The following is a 25,101-nucleotide window of genomic DNA, read 5'->3' as shown; positions in this document are numbered from 1 at the left end:
CTCTCTGCCCTTAGCCTCGACGCCCAGGCTGAGATGCCCTAAACCTGGCCTTTCTTCAAGCCCTAGTAATCAGGTGACCCCTTCAGCCAATGGGAACACTAGCCCTAACACTATCCAATCACAACACTAGCCCTAAAATCTAGAACCAATAGGAGACCAGGACCTTACAGCCAATCTTAGCCCTAGTCCAAGCACCCAATCAGTTCAACAACCCTGATCTCTAGGTCCAATACAGGGCCTAGCCCTACCAGTAGTCCCAAAACAAGTCCATTCAACCAATGGCACAGGTAGCCCTAGTCCCTACTTCCAATAGAAAGCCTAACCCTACTCTAGGTCCCACACCTAGTCCAGCAACCAATCACACCAGAAGCCCTAATCGCTACTTCCAATTAAAGGTCTAACCCTAGCCCTAGTCCCACCCTACTTCCAACAACCAATAATAATTTTCGGCGGGCGTTGAAAACTCACCTTTTCTGCCTATAATTTTTGCCTCTTGGGACTTGCTGTTAATCATTTAGCGCCGGGACACCCCGTTGGGGTAGCTGCACGCTTTATAAAAGACACAAAATAAATAAATAAAATAAATAACATAGGAAGCCCTAGTCCCTACTTCCAATAGAAATCCTAACCCTAGCCCGAGTCCCAACCCTACATTGATTGAATCACAGACCGAGAAACCAATCAGAACCCTCAAATACCCAACCAATGAGGACATTAACCCTAATCCAATAGAAACACCAGATACAACTACCAATCAGTGTAGACATGTACCAACCACTAGCAGACCATATGAGGTCCCAGCGACCTCAGACAAGGTTTGCTGGCCAGGGAGTTGGAAGCTGCTTCTCCTGTTCAGAATCTCCTAGGAGATAGACAGGCTCAATCCACACTTTGGACTGCAGCAGGTAAGGGCCTCACTAACTTGAAATCTAACAATACTTTTTGAATAAAACTTTACTCCTCTGCTGGCCAAAAAACGAAGTGCACAGGCCCTAGTAAACACAGTTTAAACAGCTCACAGAAGCACCCTCTGTTGTAGAAAATCCCTGTTGCTGGGGGGGGGGAGGCAGGGGGGCTGGTTTCACTGGCTTATTAATGAATCAATTAGGACTCCTAACTCACATCACACATCACACATCACAGACAATTCTTTAAATGCAGCTACATTACTTGTAATAATATTTCCTCCCGTTTTCTGTTCCCATATAAAAAATGTACAAAGTTACAAAATAACATTCTTCTGGGAGTCAACTGTTTTCTAACATTTCTAGCAACATTTCATTTATATCTGTGTGTCAACCATTGCCCCCCACCCTCACTGGAATCTCTGGCAAGTCCTAAATTAAAAAGCATTATGGATTGTCACTTTGTTGAACCTTACTTATCTCCACCTATGCTTGACATATCTGTCAATAATATTCTCTTCTGGTTTTTCCAGGGTTCTTGTGGATTTCCTGGCCCAGTTTCCTGTGGTTTCCTGGCCCAGGACAATGGAAGGGGCATATGTTCTTCTATTTTACATTAGATTGTTTGCATAAATATTAATCTACAATTGTAATATAACAACTTAATATACCGAACATAAAAAAGTTAAAATATTAATACCTTGCTTAATTCATACTGTTTTCTTCCCTCTTTTTTCTTCATCAGATGTGTATGTCATCCTTAAGTATTTTCCCTTACAGTATCAATTTCCATTTTGTTTATTTCCAACTGCATTCAACTCATGTGTTTGACTACCTTATGGTCTTTTCTTTTAATGTTAAGTTCCTTCCTTTATTTCAGCTGTTCTTTGTTTCGGGTAGGAGCAGTGCTGGCTTCCACAGTGTGTGGGAAGCCGACAGGCCCTTAGGTCCCTGGGCTCCCCAGCAGCCTCTAACTTGTTTCTTGGTGGTTGGCCAGCATGGGAACTGGGGCACCTACCAATAATTGAGAGAGGCCCCAGGCGATGGGTTCCCCAGGTCTACAATAGCTTCAGGGGGGCCTCTCCCCTTCATTATAGCAATGGGCCCAGTGAATGGGGTACCTGGTGCCTAGTAGTTCTTGGGAGGGAGGCCATGTGGCCCCCTCCCTTTTTTTATGGCATTCAGCCCCGGGGGCTCAGTAGGGCTCAGGGAGGGGAGTTGTGCACCCCATCACCTTGATTTAAGTAACAGCCGGAGAGATGGGATCCGAGGGGCAACTATTGGTTTAAGAGGGTGAGCTGTCTGCCTGCTCCCTGAAAGTTGGGGGACCCTAGAGATTTTTGTGGGCCAGGGAGGGGAGGCATGCACCCCACTCCCTTTACAAATATGTTTTAGCCCTGGGATGGGGACCCTAGGGCCTGAAGTGGCTCAGGGACAGGGACCTCGAGCTCCCTCTCTGTGAAAAAAAAGACCTAGGGGATGGGGTCACCATAATCCAAAGTGGTTTGGGGAGAGGACTGTGCTAATGAGTTAGACAATGAGTCTTACCACATGCCAGGCCCTGAGGCAAACCCCAAGCTGCGTCAAAGGCTGTGTGCACAATGGGGATGGATTCCTCCTGGGGGTTATGTGCAGGACCTGCAGCCAGGCCCTGCTGCCAATCCCACATTGTGCATGGACCAAGTCCATACTACGGCACACACCGCCTGGCCTAATTCCGGGTATAGCGTGGGCTTGGCTGTCTGCAGGAGTGTTGAAAGCAGGGCCTTGCTGCATGTCAAAGTATGTTTGTGCCATGCGATTGGCTGCCTGTGGAGGGGTTGGAAGCAGGGCCGTCGGGTGTGTGCAGCAGGGCGCTGGCTTTACCTGTGGTAAAAAAATATTACTTTACGCTAAAAAACACCCTAAAACATCACTAAAAAAACAAAGGTTAAAGTAGCGTTATAGTTAGATGAAAATCTCAGTGACAACATAACGTTTCAAACGTACAAAACCACTGAAGTTCACCAGTTATAGTTGTTTCTGGTAACTATAACTTATGACCTAAGGTAACTATAACTAGCACATTCAACGTGCACTGCTATTTACCCCACATCACCAATGACATCTTCTATTACATCATTGATTATAGCACTGCAACATTTGCAATTAAACTATTAATAAGAAAACTGTGCATGGTGGGGGCACACGTTACAGGTATATTATGGCATGAGTTACAGTTACCAGATATAACTATAACTGGTGAATTTCAGTGATTTTATACCAAATGGCACTATTGATGAAGTTGGAAATGGAGTAACAGTATCTTTTAGAAAAGAGATCTTTAGAAGATGCAACCTTGAGGTCACCTTGAAAAAGGGTTGCTCATTATAAATATGAGTGGATAGCAAAGTACTTTTTAAATACCTCAGAAATTCACTCATTTTGAAGCCATCTTTCTCTCGGACACACATGCATTTTTTGTCTCTAAGCCTTACCAGCAGAGAGATGATGAGGATGTCAGTGAGGCTGACAATCTACTGCCTTTGGTGGATTTTGGGTATGGGATTCTACTTAAACCAGTAAAGTGAAAGTCGGTTAGTAAGCTCTAAAAAAGGGATCCACAATATCCCTTTGGATTTCCAGATTTAGCTCATTTGTAACAGGTATTAATAAGCAATGGATACTCTGGAGCTACCACAATTGACGACGGAGGTGAAATTATGTCTCTTCCCCCCACATGCATCAAGCATTTTTGTAGTCGCAAACGGTGCGATTCCTTAAAATCGGCCGTTTGCGAATGCAAAAGTGCTTTTTGGGATGCATGAAGCAATTTTAGAATTCGTAACATTTTTGCGAGTTCTAAAATTGCGGGTGCTTTTAAGAAGTCGCAGATGTGCGATTTCTTAAAAGCAATGCATCATTACTTTTAAAAGTGTAAATTCGCAATTCGCAATTAGGGTGCCAAATTTACCGAGTGGTTGAACCACTCGGTAAATTTGGAAAAAATGTTTAAAATGCTGAAAATGGTTTTTTTTCAACATTCATGTTTCACACACACATGTCCTTAGGACATGTGTGTGTGAAACATGATGCGAAAAATACATTTCAGGGGTGCATGGGGCACCCTGCACCCATGAAATTTTCAAAGTGCCACTCGCAATTTGCTAATGCCTTCCCATTGACTCCTATGGGCCTTTTGGCCCATAGGAATCAATGGGAATTGCGAAAATTAACTTAAGAATTCGGTATTCATTTGGGATTCGGTAAAAATTGCGATTTTTACCCAATCACAAATGAATACCGAAAATAATGATGCATAGCATTTTGCACTTCTTAATTTGCGATTCCTTATTTTTTGCAAATTAGGAAGTGCAAAATGTCACAATGATGCATGTGGGGGGATCATGTAAACTCTTCATCCAATAGCATTCTCTGTAGAATCGTTGATGTCTGTTAAATAGGTTTAGTTGGCTTTCACTTTAGCAGCATAGGAGAAAGCAAACTCAGCACAAACAGTCTATGCACAAATTGCATGTTGGCATCTTTGTACCTTATCTAAAGCAACGTTTCTATTGTCACATGCTATACTAAGGCGATTCCAGTCTTCTTCTGTGAGAATTAAGCTGAATGCAGTCTCTTCCCTACCACTGAATAGAAAATCCAAAGAATTTACTCCATGAGATGAAAGGTGTTTAGAATTTGATGTAACAAATGCTTACTGCCTTTTAGCGGACACCTCTTGTGATGACTGAGAGGTTTAAATACATAACACGTATGTCAGTGAGATTCAGGGAGTGTGAATCTAAAATTTCCCAATGAAGGGCATTTATGAGGCCACTTGTGCCTCCGGAACGTCACTTTTTTTGACGTTCCATGGAGAAGGAGCCTGCTCCATATTTACAAGGGAGCACCAAGCCACTTTTTTTTTGCCTTAATGCTGCCTTGTGAATATCGTTCCCTTTAAAGCAGTTTTCTGTGTTAAAGGGGCATACATGGGTGTTGCTGGGGACGTTCCCAGCAACATCCATGTCTTTTTGACACTGCCCCAGATTTTCGAGAAATCGTAAATTTGAGGCAGCGTCAAAAATTTACACGCCTCCCAGGGAAGGCGTAAGGGAGGCACAACGAGGAGAAATTTCTTTATTTCGCCTCGCATTCAGCAGCACAAACAGAAAGCGGAAAAAGCCTCATCCCCACAATGCAGGCATCCTTGCACCATGGTGCAAAGGTGGCTGCATTGGCGCATGGCAGCCCATTGTGCACCGGTGCAGGGGAACAAGACAGGAATGTGCTGTATCTGATAGATAAGGCGCCTTCATGCCCTTTTCTTTTGCCGTAGGGCAGTGCAGTAAGAAGGCCTGTGACTCTGCCCTATGGCAAAACTCATAAATGAGGCCCTGAAAATGTAGCGGGCGGCAGGGTGCAAGGGTGAGATGACCATGGCATGGATGTCATTTAAGGGTGGCAAGGAGTTGCAACTGCGGCCCACAGCTTACTAATTGCGACCCCTGGCCCTTCCTTTGCGGGAAACATCCTTTACAACGTAACTTTTACCACGCAGTGCCTTTACGACACAACTTTTATAATGCAAACCATTACAACGCATTGCGCTGGGGGGCGCTCTAGGATAGGGAATAGATTTAATTTACTATCTAACACCTTCCCTACTATCCACTGGGACTGGAGTTGGAATAGTAAATTAAACTATTCACTATCCAGCACCCCAAAGCGCTATGCGTTGTAAAGGCATGCGTTGTAAATACCACGTTGTAAAGGCATGCGTGGTAAAAGCATGCGTTGTAATGTCATACATCCTTCCTTTGCAGCCCCTGGCCTGAGAAGTGGCAAAATTAGTGCCAGGAACACAGAGGTAGCTTGTCCCTGTGGACGTCGATTGGGCCTCCACTTCCCTTGTTTTCGTGTTTACAGTAATAGCGAATAATACAAAATAATTCGCCATTAGTGCAATAAAAAATGGAGTACAATTGCTTTCAAATGTGGGATGTGTGAATGCTTGCAGGTGAGCGTGTGTTTTTGTGAGACTGCACTGGCAGCGCTCGGCGGGCAGCACCTGCAGATTTTGCGGCACTTGTTTGAGGCATGACATGTCACTTTCACAGTGGTGCTGTGAGGGCCCCACTTAAGTCACACAAATCCCTGAGAGTGGGCTGAAGGATAGGGGGTGAAAGATGGCATTGTTCTGACAAACAGATCCATTACTGACAGAACATGAACGGTTAAGGCACGAGTGACGTGTAGGCTGCAGACAGATGTCTAGAAGAGGCGCTTAACTCACTGAGAAAAACGTATAAGTGGATGAGTGAGTGAATATGATGTTTGTTGTGACCATACTATTACTTGCATGTCAGCACCATGAAAATGCCGCTGCTATTACTCTGAGACCAATTATTTAGTGATTCCAATATCCTATTAGGTCACTGCTTTTAGGAGCAGCCTCTTCATAGCCTAGGTAACTATGCTGCAAACAGGCACACAGATGTCAACCTCATCAAAAAGGTTTTGAATTGTTGAATGCATGTGCAACAGGCTAAGTGCAGCCCCAGCCTCGGCGCTGCACCTGTTGAAAATGTCGGGGGCCGCCAGTGTGAGAGAGTGTGTGAATGTGTATGTATGTACACGCATGTGTGTGAGGTTTGCGAATTGTACACAACAGACTGTGCTTCCGGAGTCAAACGCAATAGAAAAAGCCTGGACAGAGGGTGCTTCTAGAAGTAGGATACTCTAGGGATTGAATAGTTACTCCCAGCAGCACCATAGTGCAGATGAACCTTCGGGAGACAGGACACTGGAAATGGGGCCTCAAATTCTGAACAGACTATTCCAGAGGTGGGGGTGGCCTCTAACGATAACAGAGACATTTAGGGTGACAGCTTGAGGTCTCGACACAATTTTCCAGATGAACCTTCCAGAATTGTACTTTACTTCTGGTGAGACCTTACTAATGATGCGTACACTGTATATTTATACCACCTCCTTCTTTTTCTGTTGGTACTTTCTCTCCCTTCGCACCCCAACATTCCCTTTGCTCCCCCTGCAGCATTGTAATAATATGTATCCACTGTGAGGTCATCCAGGATGGTAACTGGGATATGTTCAAGGACAAGGAAATGTGCAGTGCTGCCTCTGGTATGTCTGTTTCCACCGCTGCTGCCGGTGCTGTCACCGGTCTGTGTATGTGAGGACGCTCGCACTGCTGCTGTAGTTCTGTGTCTTACAGGGAAGCTTGCACTGCTGCCTGCTGTGCATTAGTAGTACCGATAAAATGCCTTCACTGTACAGAAGCTAAGCGAGTTATTTATCGACGCTTGTGTATCCCCTTTCATTCATGCGTGCTCTCTGGCCCTCATAAGCCACATTTAGCGCCGCGTCTCTGTTATCTCGATCAGCGGTGCTTGTTTCCATGGATTCTGCTCACCTTGCTTTTTCTGTCCTAGCAGTTGCATCTCTGCTGTGTGTGCGCCTGCCACGTCTTTCCCAAGCAAATATGCACAATCGAGGGAAAAAATATGCTTATTATTCCTGGACACGACGATTGCGGTTTTTATTTTGCCGAGTCCTTTTAAGTATGAAAGTATTCATCTTATATATGTCGACTGTTTTCACTATGTCTTGTTGTCTTCATGCCATACTTGTCAAGGGTGCAGGGCTGGCAGTCATAGTAACCGAGGTTCTTCATTTATTCATAGAAATAGAATAGAATCCTCGAAGGGTAGTTTCAGCTTCCAGGCTTGTAAGTCCCCAGACTTTTTTTTTCAGGCACACAGGTTAAGGGAGGGTAATTTTTGTGCGACTCAGGCCTGTCAATGAACGAATCGAGACCACCAATTCGGTTTACCTGGACCACAAACCACCCACGAGAGAATAATGCAGATAGAAATATGCTTAGAGCTAACATACATAAATAACACATGCATGCCTAGGTCTTTCTTTGGTTAGCACTGTGTGTAGTTTACTTTGCACATTGATAATCCGACAGCTGCAATGGACTTTCATGTTAAGATGTTGCACTCAGTCAGCCTTGTTTGTGGTCTGTACATGTGTGCATTGTTTCTACCTGAGTTTGGTTCCATTTTGTATTTGTTCACCTTAGAAATTCACTGAAAATCCCAAAGGTTACAGGGACGTTATATTTAGGCTCACATTTCACTCGTACAAAACCAGTAAAGTTCAGCAGCTATAGTTACCTGTGATAACTATAACTTACGTCCCTGCCATGTTCTGCTTGTGAACTCACATATTACATCACTCATGATAATGGTCAGTTACATCACAGATGATATCACTGATGACATCATCCACATTACCACTCACACACCCATTCACACAACCTCACATACACCCACACACACTCCCACTCTCACACAACCATAGCACACAATCAATCGCAAACCCATTCAGACTCATACAATACTCACACACACACTTAATGATTCCACTCACTCATACAGCCACTCACATAACCAACTCAATCATACAGCCACTCCTGCACCCACTCAATTACCAATACAGCCACTCAGAAAGTGAGTCATCCAAACATACAGACACAAACACACTTATTCATACTCCCATACATCCACTCACACACTGAGTCATTTACCCATCGTCACTCATACAGCCACTGACTCACCCATAGTTACTTACACACACCCACTCACCTACTCATATAGTTACTCATACAGTTACTAACACATTTACTCACTCACCTTTACAGTCACTGAATGAATGAATGAAGTGAGTTTGTAAACCCAAGGGTGTCTTAGCGTTGAGCAGAACAAGATGACCGGAAAGAACAGCAACCAGGAAAGTGAGTCATCAGGAGTTAGGGCTAAGTCGGGGGGATCACGCCAGGTCGTCAGCTACTTTCTGAACAGCTGCAGTCTTAGTTGGGAATTAAGGGCGAGAGGGAGGGAATTCCATAACTTTCCCCCCTGAAAAGTCAAAGTCCTCCCGCCCCATTTTAATCGCTTAATTTTCGGGATCTGAACCTTGTGTTCTGTGCTGGATCTCAACATTCTGCTAGGAGTGTACCATGTAAATAGCTCCTGAAAGTAAAGGGGGCCAGTACCATGAAGTGCCTTATGCATTAGGCAAAAGGCTTTAATCAACATTTTTCTCTCCACAGGGAGCCAGTGCAGGCCATGTAGTAGATGCGACACATATTTGAACTTAGGAATGTTCAAGAGCGTTCTAGCCACCGCATTTTGGAGAGACTACAGTTTTTTTATTGAATATTTTGGAATGCCTAGATAGAGTGTATTACAATAATCTAACTTCGCCCCAACTAGGGCCAACATTACGGTCTTCTGAAGTTCAGTCAGAATAAACAGAAGTATTTTTTTCAGAACCCAAAGCAATTAGGAGCCCCCGGAGGGCACTGCATTGAACTGAGCACTGAAGCATAGCTTGGTATCAAAGATGACTCTGAGATTTTTAGCCTTCAGAACTGACTTCTGTAGATGCCCCAACCCCTGGGGCCACCACAACGCGTTCCAGAAGGAGGTTTCGTTCCCGAATAACAATACCGCCGTCTTCCATAACTAAGCTTTAAGCAGTTTTCCTCCATCCAGCCTGCCACTCTGTTCATGCAGCTGTGGAAGTTGTAAGCGTAATTCTCAACCTGGGATGTTACCAACATCACAATCTGTGTGTTGTCAGCGTAAGAGAGTATGGACAGGCCAAAGCTCACAATAAGCTGAACAAGAGGGGTAACGTAAACATTAAAAAGTGTTGCACTGAGTGCTGATCCCTGTGGGACCCCACATGGGAGAGAGAAGGGTCTAGATTTAACCTCACCCAACTCAACTTACTGTTGCCTGTTTTCTAGAACAGAGGTCCACGGCGACAGTGCTATACTCCGAAAGCCCACAGCATGCAAGCGCCTACTCAGGTGTCAAAGGCGGCAGAGAGATCGAGTAGAATTAATGCTGCTCTGCCGCCCTTATCCACTCTCCCTCTAATTCCTCCAATGCTGATTCAAGCATACACTCACCTATAAAGCTACTCACATTCACTCAGTGACGCATCCAGTCACTCACACACCTATGGGCTCATCCATACACCACTCAAGCACCCACTCACCCATATAGCAACTCACACACCCCATCACTCACATATACAGCCTCTCACATACTCACATACTCACCCATACACCACTGACACACCCACTCACTCCCCCACATAGCCACGCACAGTTATGCTATGTTAATGGGGGTTGCTTATATAGCGCACGGCTACTCCGAGGAGTGTCCCGGCGCTTTCTAACCCGCAACTGAAAAAGGGGAAACAGAGCATAACATCTTACTGATTATAAAGCCAAGTCTTCAAAGCTTTTCTGAATGCAAAAAGATTGGAGGTGCGACGGAGATCAACAGGAAGAGAGTTCCAAAGTTTAGGGGCAAGATGTTTAAAGGAACGTCCTCCTATCCTGGCCCTCCTGATGGGGGGAACCGTTGCCAGGCCAAGACTTTCCGATCGGAGAGATCTGGTGGGTTTGTAAAAAACAAGCCGTTTTTGAATATACGAAGCCCCGACCGAATGGAGTGCCTTGTGAGTCAATGTAAGAGCCTTGAAAGTAATCCGCTTCTTGACAGGAAGCCAATGAAGGGAAAAAAGCAGCTCTGATGCCCTGGCTTGCCGAGGTAGGCCAAAAATAGCCTTGGCCGCGGAGTTTTGAACTACCTGAAGTTTATGCAGGAGATAATCAGGTAAACCTAGGTATAGAACATTCGAGTAATCAATCCTCGAGCAAATCAGAGCCTGTACTGTCAGCTTCCTATGAACTAGAGGAAGCAGAGGAAGGAATTTTCGCAGCATTTTTAGCAGACCGAAGCAGGTGCTGGTGAGACCAATGATCTGTGCTTTCAGCGAAAGGGTGTTGTCGATTTTAATCCCCAAGTTTTTCGCGACCACAGAGGAGGAAGAGGGTGGAGACATGCTCACCGGCCACCATTCCTGCCAAGGTGGATCTGCCTGACAGCCGAAGAAGAGCACCTCAGATTTATCAGGGTTGCACTTGAGGCTGCTTCGCTGAAACCAGTCGAAGACAGCCCCAAGGCAACCACGGATGCTCTCCCCGTCTAACTCCATGCCCTTCTTGCAGGTGAAGAGAAGCTGGGTGTCGTCAGCGTATGATATGATCTGGGCACCCATGGATTCCGCAAGTACCGCCAATGGAGTCATGAAGATGTTAAATAGGGTCGGGCTCAGCACCGACCCTTGAGGAACTCCGACATCCATAGGCGGCACTTCTGCGGAATAAGGAGGGGCCCAGACCACTTGTCGACGACCGGCTAGGTAAGATCTAGATTAAGTCATTCACTCAGATACGGTCGCTCCCACGCTCCCTGGCTCCTGACGGTATCGTTACCCTCTCCTCAAACCATCTGTGTACCTGTGCATATACATTTGTGATTTGTGATTTGTTTTCTGCATTAGCGCTTGTGATTAGAGATTGGCGATTTGTTATTCTGCATTAGCGCTTGTAATTGGGAATCTGTTTCAGCGCTAGTGATTTACTGCTCAGTCCGCTCAGTGTGTGGCACGTTTCAGGCATTCTGCAGCGCAACATAATTCAGGCCATTTAATTAGCGCGACGGAAACGGAGCTGCGCTCTACCTGGTTACTTCAATCTTATCTGCATGTTTAAAGCGCCTGTGACCTTTTTCTGTGCCCCAGCCTCACTCGACTTGTCTCTACCTCCATTTTGTTTGTTGTTGTTGCCCTGAGCCCTTCCTCCTCGCACCGCTCCCGCCTCCCTGCTGCCCCTCCCACCCACTGACCCTTACTGTAGACCCCGTAGGATTTTCAGCTGTGACCGCCCTGACTTCGTCAGATACGGTCGCTCCCACGCTCCCTGGCTCCTGACGGTATCGTTACCCTCTCCTCAAACCATCTGTGTACCTGTGCATATACATTTGTGATTTGTGATTTGTTTTCTGCATTAGCGCTTGTGATTAGAGATTGGCGATTTGTTATTCTGCATTAGCGCTTGTAATTGGGAATCTGTTTCAGCGCTAGTGATTTACTGCTCAGTCCGCTCAGTGTGTGGCACGTTTCAGGCATTCTGCAGCGCAACATAATTCAGGCCATTTAATTAGCGCGACGGAAACGGAGCTGCGCTCTACCTGGTTACTTCAATCTTATCTGCATGTTTAAAGCGCCTGTGACCTTTTTCTGTGCCCCAGCCTCACTCGACTTGTCTCTACCTCCATTTTGTTTGTTGTTGTTGCCCTGAGCCCTTCCTCCTCGCACCGCTCCCGCCTCCCTGCTGCCCCTCCCACGCCCCCCCCCTCAAAGTGTATTAATGACAGTTGCTCCCGTGCGCAGCGTTCACGCGCAGCGATCGCGCCCAATCCCCGCCGAAGGTGCGCCAAAGGTAAGCCCGTCTATGCCCGTCCGCGCCTGGACCGCGCCCAGCGCCAGACCCCCTGGCCCTCGCATTACCCAGCCCTCCCGCATTACCTACGATGCCACCACCCTCCTAGCCCTTAACCCCGGCCGTCCCCCCAACTGCGTCCAAGCCGCTCCTGGACACACCCATGGACCTTTCTCATGCTACTCCTGCAAATTCATCAGCACCGTCAACAACTCCGCTACGATCACACCTCAGATTCCCGACACCAACCACCTACAATGCATCTTGCTCAACACCCGATCGGTCCACAGGCACGCCATTGACCTATGGAATCTACTAGACACCATCTCTCCGGACGTCGCCTTCCTTACTGAAACATGGATGAACGCCTCCTCCGCCCCAGACATCACCATTGCCATCCCAGAAGATTATAAGATCATACGCAAGGACCGTACCGGCCACACAGGAGGAGGAATCGCTATCGTCCATAAGAAATCCATCCACATCTCAACCAGCTCTGACGTCAATCTCGCCAACTCTGAACACCTTCACTTCCAGATCCACATCGACCCCAAGACCACACTCAGAGGCACCCTCCTTTACAGGCCACCAGGACCCCGCGCACAATTTAGTGAGGACATCACGGACTTCATCACTCCACACGCGCTCCCCTCCAAAGATTACATCCTTCTGGGAGACCTCAACTTTCACCTTGAAAAGAACAACGACCGCAACTCCACCACCCTTCTGGACAACCTCGCCAACCTCGGACTTAAACAACTGGTCACTTCCCCCACCCACATCGCAGGTCACACTCTCGACCCTATCTTCACCTCCAGCAATCATGTCTCCTTCAGCCACACTACGGCTCTCCTCTGGACTGACCACAGCTGCGTTCACTTTACCTACAACAAGCCCAAACCAAACTACCACCCCCAACCAACTCTGCAAAGAAACTGGAACAAAATCACCATCGACCAGATCTCCTCATCGCTTCTTCTATACCCCCCAGCCCACTCCTCAAACCCCGACCAAGCCGCCACCAACCTCACCCTATGGCTATCCAACAGCGCCGACATCCTAGCACCACTGAAAAAACTACAAAGCAAACTTGGCAGCAAGAAGGCCTCATGGTTCAACGATGATCTTAAGAAATCCAAGAAACTCTGCCGCTCCCTTGAGAAGGCCTGGAAAAAAGACCCAACCACCAGCACCAAGGACGCCTTCAAAAACGCCACCCGCATACACCACCAACTGATTCGAAAGGCCAAGAAAACCGCCTTCAAGGAACGACTAGATAACAACGCCCACAACAGCAAGGAACTTTTCAACATCGTCAAGGAATTTACCAATCCCTCGGCCAACTCTAACGACATCACCCCCTCTCAAGCCCTCTGCGACTCCCTAGCCTCATTCTTCCACAACAAAATTGCAGACATCCACAACAGCTTCGACAACCAACCCGGAGACCAACCCACCCATCCATCTGCTGGACCTTCACCCCCCTCGAACATCCTTAATGACTGGAACCCAATCTCCACTGAGGACACCATCCGCCTGATGAACTCCATCCACTCAGGATCCCCCACAGACCCATGCCCTCACCACATCTTCAACAAAGCAGACTCCATCATAGCACCGCACCTCCGAGACGTCATCAACTGCTCCTTCAAACCTGCCACCTTCCCGGAAAGCTGGAAACACGCTGAACTCAGCGCCCTTCTGAAAAAACCCACAGCGGACCCCACCGAACTCAAAAATTACCGCCCCATCTCGCTCCTTCCTTTCCCGGCCAAAGTCATCGAGAAAGCTGTCAACAACCAGCTCGCCGCCTTCCTCGAAGCCAACAAATCCCTCGACTCCTCACAGTCCGGCTTCCGAGCAAAACACAGCACTGAGACCGCCCTCATCGCAGCAACAGACGACATTCGAACTCTACTGGACAATGGAGACACAGTCGCCCTCATCCTCCTCGACCTCTCCGCAGCCTTCGACACAGTCTGCCATAGCACCCTTCTACAGCGCCTCAGAAACATCGGAATCCAAGGAAAAGCACTGGAATGGATCACCTCGTTCCTCACCGGAAGAATCCAGAGAGTCCGCCTTCCACCATTCAAGTCAGAGGCCACTGAAGTCATCTGCGGCGTACCACAAGGATCTTCACTCAGCCCCACCCTTTTCAACGTATACATGAGCCCCCTCGCGGCCATCGCCCGCCAACACAACCTCAACATCATCTCCTACGCGGATGACACTCAACTGATCCTATCACTCACCAATGACCCTAGCGCCGCCAAAACTAACCTACACGAAGGAATGAAAGAAGTAGCCGAATGGATGAAACACAGCCGTCTGAAACTGAACTCAGATAAAACAGAAGTCCTCATCTTAGGTACCTCCCCCTCCGCATGGGACGACTCTTGGTGGCCAGAAGCCCTTGGAAAAGCACCCATCCCGACAGACCACGCACGGAACCTGGGCGTCATCCTGGATTCCTCACTTTCAATGAACAGACAAGTCAACGCCGTCTCCTCATCCTGCTTCAACATTCTTCGCATGCTCAAAAAAACATTTCGTTGGATCCCCTCCGAAACTAGGAAAACGGTCACCCACGCTCTGGTCACGAGCCGACTGGACTATGGAAACACCCTCTACGCCGGGACTACCGCTAAACTCCAGAAAAAACTCCAACGAATCCAGAACGCCTCAGCCAGGCTCATATTAGACATCCCGCGTAAAGAACATATCTCTGGTCACCTGAAAAACCTCCACTGGCTTCCCGTCAATAGGAGGATCACTTTCCGGCTCCTAACCCACGCACACAAAGCACTCTACGAAATCGGACCAGAATGCCTCAGCACACGACTGTCCTTCTACACCCCCTCCCGCCAGCTTCGATCTTCCAACCAAGCCCTTGCCACTGTACCTCGCATCAACAAGACCACCATGGGAGGTAGATCCTTCTCCTACCTGGCAGCTAAAACCTGGAACTCACTTCCCACTTACCTTCGCCTTACCCAGAACCACCTAGCATTCAGAAAGCAACTTAAAACGTGGATATTTGACAAGTAATTCCCCACCCCTCCTTAGCGCCTTGAGACCCTCTGGGTATGTAGTGCGCTATATAAATTCTCTGACTTGACTTGAATTCACTCATACAACCACTCACACACCCACAGAGGCACACAGACACCTATTTACACATAGATACAATCAGTCACACAGCCACTCACATAATACAAATAACGTTACTCTTTCGTAGTATACAAACTATACTTATTTAAGTTTTGTAATATCTTGGTATATATCTTTAACACTCAGAATTGTTTAGAAAACACTCACACTCATTTGGTAATGTCATCAGTAATCTAATTTTAGATGTCATCAGTGATGTCTCTGACCATGTCATGACTGATGTAATATGTGAGGTCATATGCAGTGCATTGCAAGGGCGTAAATTATAGTTAGTTCAGATAGCTGCTGAATTTCACTGATTTTGTACGAGTAAAATGAAAGCTTAAGTATAACATCCTTGTAACCTTTGGTTTTTTCACAGTGAATTTCTAAGGTTTTTTAATTCTAATTCCTAAATATAATGTCCCTGTAACCTTTGTTTTTTGTGTGAATTTCTAAGTTTTTAAAAATTGTATTTCCTACCTGTAACTTGCAATCATTGAAAAGGACTAACGGCCACATGCATCAATGTTGCCGTTTGCGAATCCTTAATTGCGAAAATTAAGGAATCGTAATTAAGGATTCGCAAACGGCAATGCATGATTAATTCGCTTTTTTTTAGTGATTCGGTAATTTTCCTTAATTGCTATTCACAATTTGCGAATCGCAAATAAGGAAAACCCTTCCCCTTCCCATTGATTCCTATGGGCCAAGAGGCCCATAGGAATCAATGGGAAGGCATTTACAATTTGCGATTTTCAATTTGCGAATCGCAAATTGAAAATGCAATTTCAAGGGTGCAGGGGGGGGTCCAAAGAACCCCTCTCTGCACCCCTGAAATTAAACTTAAGTGCAATTTACACACACACATGTCCCAAGGACATGTGTGTGTGTTACATGCAACTTTCAAAAATGCATTTTTGTGCATGTTTGAAGGTTTTCGGTAAATTAGCACGAGGTTCAACCTCATGCTAATTTACCCCTTCCAAATTACTAATTCGCAATTTAGAAATGATCATGCATTGCATTTCAGAAATCTGAAATTGCAATTTCTGAAATGCAAACGCAATTTTAGAAATCGCAACATGATTGCCATTCCTAAAATTGCGAAATACATGATGCATTCCACTTTTGATAATTGCATTCGCAAACGGCCGAAAATTCCGATTCGCACCGTTTGCGAATGCAATTATCGTTGATGCATGTGCCCGCTTGTGAGTAAGTGCAAGAGGGCCTCAGTGGGTGCGTGACTGAGTACATGACTGTCCCAATGGGTGCGTGACTGGATGTGTGTGTGTCTGCATGGGTCTGGGATTACCTGCATAAGTATCTCACTGGGTTTGTGAGTGGGTGCATCACTGTCTGAGTAAGTCTCTGACTGTTTTAGTAGATGTCTAAGTGGGTGCATGAGTGTCTGAGTGGGTCAGTGACTGGGTGCATGGGTTTTTGAGTGGGTTTGACATTTCAGAAAGACATTTCAGAAAGACCTATAACATGCCAAATGGAGCTTTCAGTGAGAGTGCACAGACAATTACTGTACCAGTAGCCATTAGTCATGTTTGAAGGACTATTTCTGTGCTTGGTTGTGAAGGTTGTGTTAGTACTTGCCTGCATATCTCAGAGAGTGTAGGAGTACGCCTCTGTTAGTGCCATGTGATGTTTAAGTAAATTTGCTGGTATGTAACTACCTGCTATAATACCTCTTTGGCTGCCTAAATGTGTATGTAAGTGGCTGCACAAATACTTCAGTGCCGGTGTTAGGCAATAGAGTGCTATGTAAGTGTCACTGCAACTACCTTTGAGTCTGCTGCATGCATAAATAGTTTGTGGTGAGTAACTGAATGCATACGTGCTTTAGTTGCTGTCTCTGTAACTGAAAGAGAGGCTATATGCTTTTGTGAACATCTATTTCAATTGTTTTAGGGATGGCATACTCTATGTAGTACTTTTCATAGAGGCCTGCAAGTGCACAAGTAACATATTCAACACAGAAGGACATCTGCCAATGTCTTAAGCACACAACAGTATCCTTTATGCATACCTACAGCATATCTTATAAGTGTATTGTGTGCACTAAAACTGGGGTTTGATATTTGAGAAAGACCTATAACATGCCAAGTGAAGTTTGGACAAGAATACACAGACAGGGTTCACACTAGTAGCCATCACCCATGATTCACAAACTTTTTCTCTGCATTGTTCAGAAATGTGTGTCACTATTTTTACTGCATATGTAAATTAGCTGTATGAGTGCCATATGATGTGTGAGTAAATGTGTGGTATGTGACTGTGTTTTAGTAGCTCTATGGCTGCCTAAATGTGTATGTAAGTGGATGCATAAATACTTCAGTGCCTCCATAAGGGAATAGAGAGCTATGCATATGTGACTGCAAATAACTTTGAGCCTGCTCCAGGAATAAGTAGTTTTTAGTAAGTGACTGCATGTATATGTGCATATGTAGCTGTCTGATTAGGTTGCAAGGTTGCAGAGATGATCCATGCTTTTGTGAACATGTATATAAGCTGATTTAGGGGTGCATCCTCTATGTAATACTTCACATATGGGTCTACAAATGCTCAAGTAACTTATTAAACTCAAAAGGACATCTGTCAGTCTCTTAAAACACAAAACAGCATAATTTATGGCATACATGCAGAATATCTTAGAAGTGTGTTATGTACACTGAAATGTGGGTTCAACACTTCAGAAACACCTATAACATGCCAAGTTAGGCTTGCAGTGAGTGCACAGACAGGGTTGATACTAGTAGCCATTAACCGTTTTGAAATACTATTTCTGTTCATGGTTGAGAAGATTGTGAACATATGTATGTAAGTGGTAGCAGAAAAACGTCAGTGCCTGTGTTAGACAATACAAAACTATGTAGGTGTGACTGCAACTACCTTTGAGTCTGCTGCACATATTAATAGTCTCTCGTGAGTGACTACATCTAAACATACTTCTGTAGCTGTCTCAATAGCTGAAACAGAGGCTTTATGTTTTTCTGAACATGTATGTCAGTTGTTGTAGGGATGGCATACTCGGTGTAGTACTTGGCTTAGGGGCAGTCAAGTGCACAAGTAACTTAGTGAACTGAAAAGAACATCTCTCATCTTTTAAGCACAAACAAAAATGCTCTATGGCAAACCTACAGCATCTCTTACATGTGACTTGTGCATACTGAAACTCGGATTTAAGACTTGACAAACAACTTTTATATGGCAAATCAAGCTTCAAGTGAAAATGGACACATAGGACCTGTACTACCAGGCATCATCCGTGTTTGAAACAGTATTTCTCTACATGAATGAGAAGGTTGCACCAGTACTTGCCAAAATATCACAGAAATTATAGGAGTACACCTGTAGCAGTGCCATCAGACGTTTAAGTGAATATGCCCGTACGAGACTTTCCATTGTCGTGTCTCTATGACTCACTAAGTATCTATGTAAGTGGCTATAAACAAACACCTCAGTACCTGTGTTATGGAAAACATAGCAATAAAGATGTGACTACAGTAGAAATTCAGCAGTTATAGTTACTTGAGCTAACTATAACTTACTCCCCCACAATGCACTGCCTATGACCACACATATTACATCACTCATGACATGATTAGTGAACTCACTGATGACATCACTCATGAAATCCCAAATTACATCACTCATGACAGCATCCAGTGATTGTGAGTGTTTTCTAAATGTTTATGAGTGTTAAACATATATTCTAAGGTACTACAAAACTTAATGAGTAACACTATTTCTAACATAAATTATGTGAATGGCTATATGACTGTGTGTATCTGTGTGTGAGTGAGTGTCTGAGTAGTTGCATGGATGCGTGAATGGGTTTGTGAATAGCTGTATGGATGAATATGTGGGTGTGTGATTAGCTGTATGGGTGAATAGGTAGGTGTGTGAGTAGCTGTATATGTAAATTAGTGGCTGTGTGAGTGGCTGTATTGGTGAGTGAGTAGCAGTGTGAGTGGCTGTATGGGTAACGGAGTGAATGTGTGAGTGGTTACATAGGTGAGCGACTGGATGTGTAAGTAGTTGTGTAGGAGAGTGAGTGGTTGTTTGAGTGGGTGTTTGGTTAACTGAATGGATATGTGAATGCCTGTATTGGAGAGGGAGTGGCTGTCTGAGTGGACATGTGAATGCTTGTATGGATGTGTGAAGGGGTATGTGAATGGTTGTGTGGGTGTGTGAGTGGTTGTATGGGTGAGAGGGTGTGTGAGTGCCTATATGGGTGAATACATGGGTGTGTGAGTAGCTGTATGGGTGGGTGACTGAGTGGCTATGTCAGTGACCATATGGGTGAGTGATTGGCTGTGTGATAGGCTGCATGGGTGAGTGAATGGGAGTGTGAGTGGCTCAATTGATGAGTGAGTGGGTATGTGGGTGGGTGTATGGGTGTATAAGTGGGTGTTGAGTGGGTCTGTGGATGATGTAATCAGTGATATAATTTGAGATGACATTAGTGATTTATTTATGTATGTGTTTACTTACCTGTTAAACTCCGTAATCCATACATTACTACCCCCACCCTGCCCCTCCCCCTCTCCACGTAACCTCCCGGCAGGGATCCCACCACCGGCTGCGGCTGATCCTGGACCCGTTCCAGTCTGGGTTCCCCAGCAACCACAGCACCGAAACTGTGCTCATCGCCGCCACCGATGACATCAAGACCCTGCTGGACAACGGAGAAACCGGGGCCCTCGTTCGCCTGGACCTGTCAGCCGCCTTCGATACGGTCTGCCACCGCACACTACGGACACGACTCTACGACGCCGAAGTCCAAGAGAAGGCCCTGGACTGGACCACCTCCTTCCTCTCCAGCAGAACACAAAGCACCCGCCTCCCCCCTTCCGCTCCGAAGCCCCCGAGATCATCTGCGGCGTACCCCAAGGCTCATCCCTCAGCCCAACATTATTCAACGTCTACATAGCACCGCTGGCCCACGTCACGCAACAACACGACCTCAATATCATCTCCTATGCCGAAGACACCCAGCTGATCCTCTCCCTCACCAAAGACCCCCTCACTGCCAAAACCAACCTCCCCGAAGGAATGAAGGCCGTCGCCGACTGGATCAGAAACAGCCGACTGAAGCTGAACTCAGACAAGATGGAGGTCCTCATCCTCGGATCCGCCCACTCGGCCTGGGACGTACCTCAACAGCCATCTCAGCCTCTACATCCCCAACCGCCAGCTCCGCTTCCCAGACCTTGCCTTAGCCATCTTCCCCCGCATCCGAAGAGTGACTGCCGGTGGCAGATCATTCTCCCACCTCGCCGCCAAGACATGGAACACCCTTCCCATCCACCTCCAGCAGACCAAAGACCTCCTAACCTTCAGGAGACTTCTCAAGACCTGGCTCTACCAACAGTAGCAGCGCACCCCCGCCCCAGCGCCTTGAGAACCTCACGGGTATGTAGTGCGCTTTATAAATGCTGTGATTGATTGATTGATTGACTTCTCCGTACACATAATGTTGACAGGAGATCTGATCGACAATTTGGGAAAGTAATATTTAGTGTAGCTTGTTTTAACAATCTGTCAAAAGACACAGTTTTGCAATCTGGTACTTGATGTGAATAAGAAGTCTTCACACTCATGGTTCCATGAGTAAGTCCAAATAACTATTCAATACATATTTCTTCTTCTTCTAATACTCTGAAAATAACAGTTATATTTTTCTGTGCATCATGTTGAGTGTTTGGAGTAAATTGTATATATTCTTCACATGTATCTACAAGGTCTCGAATACGTAAAGCGCAATGTGCTATAATTCTTTCAGTACGTAAACATTGCAACAAAGCAAGCAGTGCAGAACGCAGTCTCTTCTGTGGTTTCTGTTCAATTGCATAAACAAGATGTGGCAAATGAAAGTGTATGCTTAGAACAAATTTGCATAGTAGTTGACACCAGAGGTGTTTGACAATTGGTAACCAAGAATATGACCCTCACTGTCAATATTTTATTCTCAACAACTTCTTTCTTCTGTATAATTTCTTTCTTTCCTATGCCAACACTACACTCCTTTGGAAGCTTTCTCTTTGGACAGTTAATGCGTTTTCCATAAATGGGAATTCTGTCCAAAATGAGGAGCATAAACACTTCTTAATCGATCATACTCTTTAACACATCTTGGATCAGCACTTACTTTACAGTCAGTAAATGCAACCAAATACAAACCGGACAATGTTCTAACTCGAGATAAGGCTACGTATGACATTCATTCTTTAAACACTGCACTGCCAAGTTTAACCAATGCAGAATTGACACTTAAACCTTGAGATTTATGAATACTTACAGCATATAAACTCACACCAGGTGGGGGCCTTATTAGAGTATTATCCACCTAGTCCAACCGTAATACTCCACTATACTAAAACTCACACTATGTATGTGAGTGGTAGAAATAAGTGAGAAATATGAGAGACAGAAGGGGGGACTGGAAAGCACTCCTGTGTTAAGACGAGAACCCTCACTCACCCAAGGATGACATGCTTCATCATTGGGTCCTCTCGTCACACTGGGACCTCATGGTACCGGTGTGGGCTACAACTCTCCAATAAGAGAGGAGCAGGGGTTGTCACTAGTTCTGCAGGTAATATTTCGTATGTGGGGAGGTGGGACAGAGTGCAAAGAAAACAAGAAAATTAAGTGGGTTAATACTATCTCTTGGTGGGCAGAACAACTTTTTTTCTGGTGCCCCCAATGGATAGAATAAAAACAAGCAAAGTGAAGAAGGATATGGATAATCCCCTTTTTTAATGGTCAACATGTTTCTGCCGTACTCGACTTTCGTGGCATTCCTCAGGCCCAAGGTATTATGTCACTCTGCTTAATAATTAAAGAAACAAAAAAGGACCATTCTTTCACGGTATTGGTCAGTCTCTTGGCACCATCCTCTGGTACGATCCACAAGATTCTGAAAAATGAACCACAACAATGATAAACAGTCCTCATCCCAGTTAGAACCATGTGCCCATCACCAACACGGCAAACACAGTGTAAAGTGAATCTATGTGGCCATAAAAAGATTCCAATAGTTCTTACCATGTATAGTGTATCAGCAGGTTGTGGCCAGATTCTCCTTTAAAAATTCGCTGTACTTCCGTGACCGCTGATGAAAACCGCTACGCATATCTACCTGAGAGTTATCTAACATAAAGTGATAGATTACTGACGTTTGACATCGATTTCTATGACCCTTGCCTGCCCAGAATTTAAACCACAGGCGTCTATAACATTAGGAGCAGCACAGACTCACTCTCTTCCATTCGGAAGGCCCATATTTGAGACGAACAAACATTTACATCAGTCCAATTGAGATTACATTGGTCTTTTATACAGTTCACAATTGACAACTATCCTGAAGATGGTCTCGCAAAGTTGCATTTAGGAGACCGAAACGTCGACCTCCACCTCATCTATCTTTTGTTCCATTCAGATTTATATTGATTTTGGATAAGTGTATTTAGGTTCTGTTGAGTCATTTGTCAATGTATTTTTTATTGACCTGCAGACCTAATTATCTTTGAATTAATTTTATCTGTATATCAAATTATCGACCTTTCATTATTTGATAAATTCTTTTTTCAGTACACCATTGTGTTTGTTATTTATGTTTTGTGTATGTTGTTTCTGATCAATGACTATATATTATTAGTTATTTGATTTCTGATGAATTAATTTCACAAAAGGATTATTTACTCATCCTATTAAGTCAGCCCATATCTCCAATTGTCATTTAAACACATTCCCTTGATGGCACTTTTACCCCTTTCATTTTCTCATATCTCTCAGCAGGCATCTCAAATATTATTACGTGCCCCTTTGCACGCCCTACGAATCAGATCTTTGGGATTCTTTTTTTCATGGAGGAATCCATGGTCAACTTTGTCTTTCACCTCAATATATATATTACTTTTTGCTTGTCATTTAGTTGTGCAACTAACTCTTACAAATCAATAGTTTTCTGTCTTTCTAGTTGCATTGCAGTCTCAATTCCATTTACTGCAATGGCAGCTTTATTGTCAATTATTGGCTGCCCAAGAGGATCTTGACTTAGAAGACCTGAACTTTGGCTGCTTTGTGAGCTCTCCTTAACTATCTCAGCAGCCATTGTTTCTGCCTTTTCAATTTCATCATGAAACAGTTTCAAATAGTTAGGAAATACTGAACAGTCAATGTTATCCTATGCAGCATTGAAAGAGTCTTTGTAGCAGTCAAACTCTCCTAGTAATTGGTATTCAGAATGTCCGAGTGGTGATCCAGGCTGCTATAGACCCATTTCTTTGATCGATGCAGTGGTTAAAGTTCTAGGCAGAGTGATTTTAAGTAAACTCTCGGATTGGTAAGATAACACTGAAATTTTAACAGATTGTCAATATGGTTTTAGAAAAGGAAGAAGCACATTAGATAAGTGTTTAAATTGCACCTATTTGCTGAGAAATATTCAGTGGAAAAAACGGGTACGTTAAAGTTGGCCTTTATGGATCTATCCTTGACTTTTGATCTAGTTAATAGATCAAAGCTATGGGCAACATTGATAGGAATAAGGAGGGATCGCTGCCTAGTTTACTTTTTAGCAGATCTCCATAAGGATATTTATGCCAGGATTAGAGTTAGCCAAGCTGGCAAATGCACAAAGCGCTACAAAATAGATAGAGGAGTACATCAGGGCTGTATTTTAGCTCACTTGCTCTTCACCCTTTATATACATAATGTAAACATCTCCCTTTGTACTGCTAGTCTAGACATTCCAGGTGTAGGAGACAGGGTTATCCCTGCACTCCTATAGGCTGATGACGCGGTCTTGCTGACCCGCACATCGGTAGGGCTGCAGAGGCTCCTGGATTTTTTTGGGTCCTTTATGCAATCTTTGGACCTTATTGTTAACAAAACTAAATCGGACACAATGGCATTGGAGCAAAAGCTAAAAAAGCTTAAATCTTTTTTTTGTGAATGGGTAAAGTTGACAAGGGTTTCCCTTTCTCTTACCTGGGAGTCTTATTTGATGAGAGGGGCTCATGGGTTTCTCAGCTAAAAGTTAAAAAACATGCAATGTCAAGATCCATAGCAGCTATCCAAGGATTTGCATCCCAACTTGGAGCTAAGCCCCTTGATGCCTTGCTCAATATCTATATATCTAAAAGCATCGCTATAGCAAGGTGTGGGTCTGCGATTTGGGGATATAAATCTGCAGCAGGGCTCCAGATAGTTGAAAACACATTTCTGAGATACCTTCTGGCGGTTCCCCAATCTACCCCTATCTATGTTATACACCAGGTGTTAGGCACTGGCTTCGTTGAGGACCTGATAGGTCTGGGCCTGTGGTATGCTGGATAATGATTTGGAATAACCCAGAATTGGCATTAAAAGAGAAATTGCCAAGGACTGTGTCACCTTGGAGAAGGCAAGCAATATTCAATGGCTACAATATGTTAAGTAATTTTTAGATAAACTGGGATGACCCAAACTTTTTGCCTCTCCAGAAAAGATAGTAAAAGAGGACCTGGTATGGGTTAAAGCGCAATTTTTAAATAAGTTGTCTGTAGAGAGAGAGAGAGAGGCCACAGAGATTATGAAACCAACTGTGAAAGCTTTTTTTTGTTAAAAATTGTTTCACAGATAGAACCGTGTTTGATAATTGTT

This window comes from Lissotriton helveticus, chromosome 3_2 (genome assembly GCF_964261635.1).
Source record: "Lissotriton helveticus chromosome 3_2, aLisHel1.1, whole genome shotgun sequence".
Lineage (NCBI taxonomy): Eukaryota > Metazoa > Chordata > Amphibia > Caudata > Salamandridae > Lissotriton > Lissotriton helveticus.
The sequence above is the reverse complement of the archived record's forward strand: the minus strand, read 5'-3'. Positions refer to the sequence as shown.